Here is a 10,000-nt window from a genome sequence, read left to right as displayed (position 1 = left end):
CTATGTTGTACCTTAACCTAACCTATGTTGTACCTTAACCTAACCTATGTTGTACCTTAACCTAACCTATGTTGTACCTTAACCTAACCTATGTTGTACCTTAACCTAACCCATGTTGTACCTTAACCTAACCCATGTTGTACCTTAACCTAACCCATGTTGTACCTTAACCTAACCCATGTTGTACCTTAACCTAACCCATGTTGTACCTTAACCTAACCCATGTTGTACCTTAACCTAACCCATGTTGTGCCTCAACCTAACCCATGTTGTGCCTCAACCTAACCCATGTTGTGCCTCAACCTAACCCATGTTGTGCCTTAACCTAACCCATGTTGTGCCTCAACCTAACCCATGTTGTGCCTTAACCTAACCCATGTTGTGCCTTAACCTAACCCATGTTGTGCCTTAACCTAACCCATGTTGTGCCTTAACCTAACCCATGTTGTGCCTTAACCTAACCCATGTTGTGCCTTAACCTAACCCATGTTGTGCCTTAACCTAACCCATGTTGTGCCTTAACCTAACCCATGTTGTCGCCTTAACGTAACCCACGTTGTCGCCTAAACCTGCTCTGTAATTGTTATACGACTCGTTCAATTACTGTAGTGTTGCCCACCCGCAACCCTCGCAATATAGTTCGCTACTCGCACTGCCCGCACCCCTGTGTATCGCTTCATGTTAAACACCTTGCAAGTCTTGCTCACTTTCCACATGCTCCTGCTGTACACTGTAATGTGGATGGCAGCAGGACGTACATGCCGCCCCTCCCCACGTCCCCACCTTGCCCCCTGCCTTCGCAAGCTGGTTGGTGAGAAGTTTGCATGTTCAATGCCCTTCGCATGCGACGTACTCAGGCTACGTTGTGGTGCGGCCTGTGTCAACTGTCCGCTGATGTCGTACGCGTGAACCACAATCTGTACTGCACATTCGTCCTTATGTACTGAATGATACATCGTGGCACATGTGTGACCGCACAACGACTGCGCCCAAAAACGGCGGACCATACAGTGCAAATATTGTGCACGCAGCTACGTGTCGTCTCCCTATGAGAGCTGGATTGCAGTGTGGTACGCCATAGAGACGTGTGGGAGGAACGGACGCCGTGGATGGCGATCAGCATGAGCTGTCTGTTGATGTATTCGGACCTAGTCGTCTCTCCTCACACACCGTGATGGCATGGTGCACCGCGTTCCATATCTGCGACATGCTACAGAGGCCGGTTGACAGTCGTTCGAGCAATGGACATCGCATACGTACGGGGGCCACCTTCCACGTATTGTCTAGGCGTGCACATTTTGTTGCGTGTATGTGGGCAGACGTAGTGTGGCGTGACACCTGACACAGGCATGCAATAATCGTTGAAGTTGCAAATGGCGATGGACGCCTGCGTTTTCTGGTGAAGTTACGCAAATGAACAAATGGTAACCTGTTGTGGTGCGGTTGTTCTCGCTAGGGGTGAATCGGTGATGGCGACGATAGGTTGAGGTACTAACCGGTTGTTCCAGCGATACCCACCATGCCGACGAAACTGAACGGCATCTGGGTGTGAAGCGATACGCGGCGGTGGCTGGGTGGGACCGTCCCCGGCCGGTGAGGGGGCGCCTCCCGGCGTGCTGGCCGCGCGGTGCGTGGGCGCACGCGCTACAGCCGGCTGGTGGGGGCGGCCAGTGGCAGGCGCGCCGGCCGACGGACGCGGCAGGCGTCGCAGCTGCGCGCCGGCGCACCCTGCGCGCGGCGCCGTGCGGCCAAAGTAGGTCCTCGCGGGCCCGGTGCGAAGCGCGGTGGACATCTTCAGTGTGCTGGTCCGATTGAGGACTGTGTGCGTTGAGGATGCGCCGCCGCCCGGCGCTCGGCGCCGCGACGCCGTCTGCTGCTCGGTCGCCCCAGCGGTTCTCGCTGGTGGTTTGTATCGCAGCTGTGCGGATGTGTTGGCGCGTGCGCTGTGCTGGGAGAGTTCGCTTCGGCACCCAAGTGGGGCTTTTGTCCTTCTGTGGCGCTGGCGTTGGAGCTGCCGGTCACCGTAGGTGGCGCGTGTTGTCTCCCGCCGGCAATGCCACGACAGCACGCTCCCGGGCCTCTGTCGGCAGCGGCAAGCTCAGTTGGGAGCACGGGTGGTCGCACCGAAAGCGTCTACTCGCCTAACTCCGGGCGATTGCGCCTCTCTCGAACCCGACCAAGTACTTGGGACGGCGCTGCGCGCCGCCGGGACCTGAGAGGGTTTCGAGGTGTATTGTGCAGGGGAGCTCAGCCTCCTCCTGTTTGCAGAATGATTGAGCGGACGCTTGCGTGTTCGCGCGGGCCCCCGGGACACACTCCCGGGCGGCCGGCTGCTCAGCTCTAGTTGACGCAGCTCCCTGGTTGATCCTGCCAGTAGTCATATGCTTGTCTCAAAGATTAAGCCATGCATGTCTCAGTACAAGCCGCATTAAGGTGAAACCGCGAATGGCTCATTAAATCAGTTATGGTTCCTTAGATCGTACCCACGTTACTTGGATAACTGTGGTAATTCTAGAGCTAATACATGCAAACAGAGTCCCGAGTCTGGCGTGAGGTCAGTCGCTTGACGGCGCGTTTCGGCGCGGGCCCGCCCGTTGCCGGCGCGCCGTAAGGCACGGAGGCTCGCACTGGGGCGTATCGCTTTCCAGTCGGGCGTGCCGCGGCAGTCCTCACTCGGGGAAGTGAAGCGTCTCTTACAGCCTCTCCTTCCCAAGTAGCTCTTTCCGCCTTCCCGTGGTGCCAGACGTTAAGCTCGGCATTCTGCCTTGCGTCAAAAGGGAGAGCTGCGACCCAACCCGATGCGAAAGCGAAGGGTGCGTGGCACAGGGGGAGCTGTGTCGAGGGACTGAACACCAGTCCCTTTCTGTTCGCAGGGCACAGACCAGCAGGTGCTCTGCATGCCGGCGACCTCGTTTGTCGGCGTGGGATCACGGCGCGAGTCGGCAAGGGTGCTTCGCCGCGCCCCTGGGTAACCGGGGCGTGTTCTGCCAAACCCAGGTGGTGGTGACATCGCCTGGGCCAGGTTAGATGGGCCCAGACCGCCGAACGACTGGGGGACCGACCCACCACCTGAGTAGGAGTGGGTCCCTGGCCTTCGGGTGGAAACTCGGGCAAGTAGGCGGCGAAGGGCGAGAGGTGCATCCGCCTCTCCGGAGTGCGGGGTGCAGTTGCCGAGGAGCGTCGTGTGAAATCGTCGGCGACGAGGCCATCGATGGGGACCAGTGCGCTGGCGACGGCGTGCTGAACCCGGCAGCTCTGAAGTGCCCTTGACCTAGGGGCGAGGTCGGTGGGCGAGCTGCAGAAGTCCCCCCCCATGCCAGAGGAGCCGGTCCGGGGCAAGAGACGGGCTCCCATCTTTCATCACTCGTTACTCATCATGGCGGCATCTGAAACGAGTGATTCTTGTGCGACCAAGCGCGCTTCTACTGCGCCTGATCCCTCTCCCCAGGACGAGCTGGGACAGGCAGAAGGTGAATCTGTGACACAAAGGCACAGTAGAATTTCACTGCTCTTAGAGCAGAACGTAAAAAACGGGAAGATAAGCCAAGCGGCTTTAACAGCTATTAAAAATGAACTTACTGCATGGGCCATCGCCCACGCTAAATTAGAAGGACGAGTAGAAGAACTGGAAAAAGAAAATCAAAGATTGAGAAACCAACCGACTAAGACTTGGGCGGCGGTGGCTGCGCAGGCGCCAACAAAGCTGCATACTACAAAAGATAGTATTGACAAAGCAGTCAAAAGAACAGACACTGCGGTCTTCCTCAGGACACTGCCTGGGCAAGACACCAGTGTCAAGAAAATACAAGAGCTCTTTACGAAGACCATAAACCCGACCAAAGATAAGATCAGAATAAAAAGAATAAAACCTAGTAGAAACTCAGTTATAGTAGAAGTAGCCTCGGAAGAGGACAAGGACAAAATATTAAACAATCAGAAATTAAATTCACTTGTCAAGTGCGAACCTCCCAAGAAGAGGAATCCACTTGTAATTCTCTACGACGTTCCAACCATCATGACAGATGACGAATTGACGAATACAATAAGAGAGCAAAATTTCGATGACACAGACGAGGAGGAATTCAGAAAGAGCTTTAGATTGAGATTCAAGACGGGGCCTCGGGGGCGTGATGTGGTACATCACGTAGCCGAGGTCACGGCACAGATGTGGAAAAGAATTACAGCAATGAGCAGACTATATGTAGGTTTTCACTCAATTAACGTAAGAGACTACATCGTGGTACCTCGCTGCCACAACTGTGGTGACCTGGACCACATCCTAAGGATGTGCACCAGGGAGTCGGCTTGCACGAAATGTGGTACAAGTGGACATAGCCGTAAAGACTGTAAAGCAGCAGCGGTCTGTATTCCCTGCAAAAACCGAGGGAAGAAGTCATGCGGAGCCTCAGGACGCAGTTGCCCAACATACAGAATGTTGGAACAACGACTCATCTCAAAAATAGACTATGGCTGATCATAGCCCAAGAAATAGGATGCCAAAACATAAATCCCCAAGTAAGAGGAGGCGGGACGCTATGAGGGCAACCAGATTTAAGAACTTCCTAATGGCGCTTTCAAGTGCCACTACAACGGAAATAACAGATAAGGCCGTACAAACGGAGCCTTATATGATAGACAAAAATATACAGACAGATCCTCCAGTGGTTAACATAGATCCCGCCCCTCGACGAAGGGAAATAATGCCGACAATCCACCTGAAGCGGCAAGAGCATCCTACAACAGAGATATCTTTGATAAAACCCAGCATAAAACCCATACAAGAAAGTGCTGTTACAAGCACAAGCTCGAAGCCCACAGTGCATAACACCCCAGTGGTCAGATTGCCACCCGTGGACCCGGTAAGGGTTTATCCCAACATCGAGTACACGATGCAACTGGCCAGACTGGAAGAGCCGATTACCCTGGCCACCGCCTTACGGCATGTGGTCCGAGTAGGACACGAAGAGGGAAGAAAGGTAACCTTCTCGGTAATGGAGGCTGTAGATAGAATACAGCTTAAGTCAGTGAATCTCCCAACCGATTTCGAAGCCCTGCGAGACTTACTGAAAAAAGTTTTTGAGAGACGCAGTGAAAAGTTTGACCTTCAGGACATCTACGAACAGGCCGTACTGGCAAATGGACGAATTGCTTTCGACTGGAGTAAGACCTGGCCGGACGACCATATGCACACATACTTTCCACGACGACAGAAATAACAATTGGACAACTGAACACGCATAACAGTCGACTTGTTATGCAGGAGCTCCGTAAAGAGGTGGAGGAGAGGAGACTAGATGTGCTCTGCCTGCAGGAGCCGTACTCCCAAGCTGGGAAAATAGCCTTTGCTGCTACAACATGGCAAATTGTCAGCGGAGATGAGGATCCAAGAGCAGCAATAATAATAACAAATAAACTCCTAAGGGTAACTACCCTCTCACAATTTGCAACTCGTCACTGCAACGTCGTGGAGCTCCAGTCACCAACGGGAGTAATCATACTCATAAACATGTACTTCCAATATGGAGATGAAATAGAACGGCATTTGGAACATCTGGCAAGAGTCACCACGGCGTTGCGAGGACGAAAAATAATAATAACAGCTGACATCAATGCAAAATCCCCCCTATGGTACAGCGGCACCAGAGATGCAAATGGTGATAAAGTAGAGGACTTTTTAATGGCTTCACAGCTCGTGGTGGCAAACAAGCCGGGCAATCCTCCTACCTACACAGCAGGAGGAGGACAAGGAACGAACATAGACGTTACCTTAACGTCACATAACGCAGCCAATTTAATAAAGAACTGGACAGTTATAGGCAATGCCACCACGAGCGACCACAACCTAATAACTTTCACCTTGAGTGAAAGAGAGTGCCGCTGGACCATGGGATGGGAGGTGCAGTACAATTATAATAGAGCGGATTGGGAACTCTTAGCGAGGGAGTGCGACATTCCTCCATCACCAGAAGGTGACGTACACGAAGACTTCGACATAGACAGACAAGCTGAGGAACTGGTGGGTGCAGTACATAGAGCGGTGAGGGCCGCTGTACCAACCAGGAGGAAGGCCGTGGCGGCCTCACCAGCACCATGGTCGCCCGAATTAGAGGAGTTACGTCGGTCTGTCAGAAGGCTAAGGAGAAACTACCAGCGCAGTGTCGTCTGGCTGGAAAGACAAAGATGGCAGCTGCAATACAGGGAGGCTAAGCAAGGTTTTCAGAAGGCACTACGTGAAGTGAGACTACGGAGCTGGGAAAGCTATGTGCTGAACCAGTTAGCTGTGGATCCGTGGGGCCTCCCTTATAAATTGGTAAGGGAAAAAATCCGCTCTCCTCTGGAGCTATCAACTGTCAGGCGGGGGGACGGGATGACGGAGTCTTGGCAGGAAACTGCTGAGGTCCTTCTCCAGTCCCTGCTGCCTGACGACAACGCGGACGAGGAAACTGAAAACCAAAAGCAACTGCGGGACGCATATGTAACGGAATACAATAACAACAAGGCAGTCTACCCATTCTCGGAAGAGGAGGTGGCTGCACAAATAAAGTCCCTGAAACGAGGGAAAGCTCCAGGACCAGACGGCATTGTGGCTGAGGTGGTGCAATTTCTGGCACCCCAGTTGGTGGCGCCGTTAACTCGCCTCTTCAATGAGTGTCTCCAACAAAGGAAGTTCCCCAAGATCTGGAAAACTGCAAATGTAATCATAATCAAGAAGGGACCAGAGAAAGATCCAACTGACGCCAAATCCTATAGGCCAATCTGTTTATTGGACCTATTCGGAAAGCTCTTGGAGAAACTGCTGGCTGACAGATTGACGGCTCATCGGATGCTGTGCGGGATGAGCAACAGGCAGTTCGGCTTCAGGCCGGGACGGTCGGCATCTGATGCGATCGCTCTGGCGGCTGAGGTCTGCGGCTCGACCCCGCACAAATATGTCGTTGGCATCATGGTGGACATCAGTGGCGCCTTCGACAACCTGTGGTGGCCTTCGCTCTTCTCCTGCTTACGGGAGAAGGAGTGTCCAGGGCCGCTATATGGGTGTCTGAGGAGCTATTGTAAGGATAGGGAGGTTTGGCTATCATCCCCTAGCGGAAGAATCGGAAAAACAATTAGTAAGGGATGTCCCCAAGGCTCAGTACTGGGGCCCCTGTTTTGGGACTTGCATATGGAACCTTTGTTAGACGAACTACAACAAAGTGAAGAAGTGCTAGAGGTGATAGCCTACGCAGATGACCTCCTCCTGCTGGTCGGCGGTCGTAGCCGAGAGGATATAGAACCAAAAATTGAAAGGGCCATTGAAAGACTACACCAATGGTGTCTTAAAACGAAAATGAAAATTTCCCCAAGCAAGTCTACTTATCTGTTACTAAAAGGTCAGCTAATAAGAAATCCTACAGTGAGAATCGATGGCTCACCAGTTCTTCGGCGACGTGAGGCACGATATTTGGGAGTCATAATTGACGAGAGATGGAACTTCGGAAGGCACATAGAAGCCGTAACACAGAAAGCTCTACAAATATTAAACAATCTCATTTCCATTGGACATAAACGTTTTCATCTCCCCCCTCATCTTATCAGACTTTATCACAACAGCATCCTCACATCAGTAGTGGGTTACGGCTCGGGAGTCTGGGCGCACAGGCTCACGCGGGTCGTGCCCGCCATGACAGTGAGAAGAGTCCAGAGAAACATGATACTAAGATCAGTGGGGGCCTATAGGACGTCACCGGGGGGAGCTCTGTTAGTTATAATGGGGCTCTGCCCGCTAGACATCAAAATTAGAGAACAAGCGGCATGGTATTGGGTGAAAAAAGGAGATGGGGAAAAAATAATAGATATCATGGGTGTGAGAGTAGAGGATAAAAGGGAGATAAGAAACAGAGGGGAGGAACTGTGGCAAAGGAACTGGGAGGAGGATGAAACGGGAAGAAGAACATTTGAGTTCTTACCTGATGTCAAAGAACGTGGTACAATGAAGTATTTTGAACCCACACGAGGACTCATCCACTTCCTCACTGGTCATGGACCCTATCCGACATACTTATGTCGGTTTGGGAAAAGGGCAACCCCCGAGTGCGACTGTGGCGCAGCGGAAGGAACTCCCGAACATGTGGTTTTCGAGTGCCCTCTCTTCAATGACGTGGCGGAAACTTACAGAGACAGACTTCCACATAACCAGACATACGACCTTTTAAGGCAGGAAGACACTTTTCATACCTTGAATGCTCTGGCAGAAGAGGTATCACGAAAGGTTTTAATAGAGTACCTAAGGGATCTAGGGTAAATATCAAATACCTAATTCTCGAACAACCAACCGATTAGGACTTGATCTCAGTCCCATACCGCCTGTGCGTGGAATGGCCGACTTCTGGTAGTTGGAAACCGCCACGTGCGGGATTAGGGGGATGGGATCAACAAACCGATCACGACAAAGCACCAATAAGACGTAGGTTAAGTTAGTAGAGTAGGATTAGATTAGAATACTAACATAGGAAGCTGCAGCGATTACTAACCTCGGCCGGCCCAGTGCCAGGGGCACGCTCCTCGGGGTTAGCTCGGGGAGCCTGGCCACTCCAAGTAGGTTTATACTCACTGGCACACCTGTGACGCTGCAGTTAGTAGTCATTCTAGATTAGACATAGGTAAATTAAACTGCTCATTGCTTTTGCAAGAAATTAACACTAACTCAGGAACCTAAAGTAGTATCTCATAAATAGAATGCATAGGTAAACTAAAGTATTATTGTAACTGTAGGAATTTAATATTACCTAAGAACTTAGAAAGTAGCTCACTAACACTATTTGTAAATTAGCTGCAAAATATTAAACTATGTAATAATCATTATGGCCCACTAATCATGTTAGGAGGTGGGCTAAACATGTATAAATAATATTGTTGTCAATAAAGATTTTTTTTTTTTTTTTTTTTTTTTTTTTTTTTTTTTTTTTTAAAAAAAAAAAAAAAAAAAAAAAAAAAAAAAAAAAAAAAAAAAAACAGAGTCCCGACCAGAGATGGAAGGGACGCTTTTATTAGATCAAAACCAATCGGTCGGCTCGTCCGGTCCGTTTGCCTTGGTGACTCTGAATAACTTTGGGCTGATCGCACGGTCCTCGTACCGGCGACGCATCTTTCAAATGTCTGCCTTATCAACTGTCGATGGTAGGTTCTGCGCCTACCATGGTTGTAACGGGTAACGGGGAATCAGGGTTCGATTCCGGAGAGGGAGCCTGAGAAACGGCTACCACATCCAAGGAAGGCAGCAGGCGCGCAAATTACCCACTCCCGGCACGGGGAGGTAGTGACGAAAAATAACGATACGGGACTCATCCGAGGCCCCGTAATCGGAATGAGTACACTTTAAATCCTTTAACGAGTATCTATTGGAGGGCAAGTCTGGTGCCAGCAGCCGCGGTAATTCCAGCTCCAATAGCGTATATTAAAGTTGTTGCGGTTAAAAAGCTCGTAGTTGGATTTGTGTCCCACGCTGTTGGTTCACCGCCCGTCGGTGTTTAACTGGCATGTATCGTGGGACGTCCTGCCGGTGGGGCGAGCTGAAGGCGTGCGACCGCCTCGTGCGTGCTCGTGCGTCCCGAGGCGGACCCCGTTGAAATCCTACCAGGGTGCTCTTTATTGAGTGTCTCGGTGGGCCGGCACGTTTACTTTGAACAAATTAGAGTGCTTAAAGCAGGCAAGCCCGCCTGAATACTGTGTGCATGGAATAATGGAATAGGACCTCGGTTCTATTTTGTTGGTTTTCGGAACCCGAGGTAATGATTAATAGGGACAGGCGGGGGCATTCGTATTGCGACGTTAGAGGTGAAATTCTTGGATCGTCGCAAGACGAACAGAAGCGAAAGCATTTGCCAAGTATGTTTTCATTAATCAAGAACGAAAGTTAGAGGTTCGAAGGCGATCAGATACCGCCCTAGTTCTAACCATAAACGATGCCAGCCAGCGATCCGCCGCAGTTCCTCCGATGACTCGGCGGGCAGCCTCCGGGAAA

This window comes from Schistocerca piceifrons, unplaced genomic scaffold, assembly GCF_021461385.2.
Source record: "Schistocerca piceifrons isolate TAMUIC-IGC-003096 unplaced genomic scaffold, iqSchPice1.1 HiC_scaffold_1141, whole genome shotgun sequence".
Taxonomy (NCBI): Eukaryota; Metazoa; Arthropoda; class Insecta; order Orthoptera; family Acrididae; genus Schistocerca; species Schistocerca piceifrons.
Note: the sequence above shows the minus strand (reverse complement) of the source record.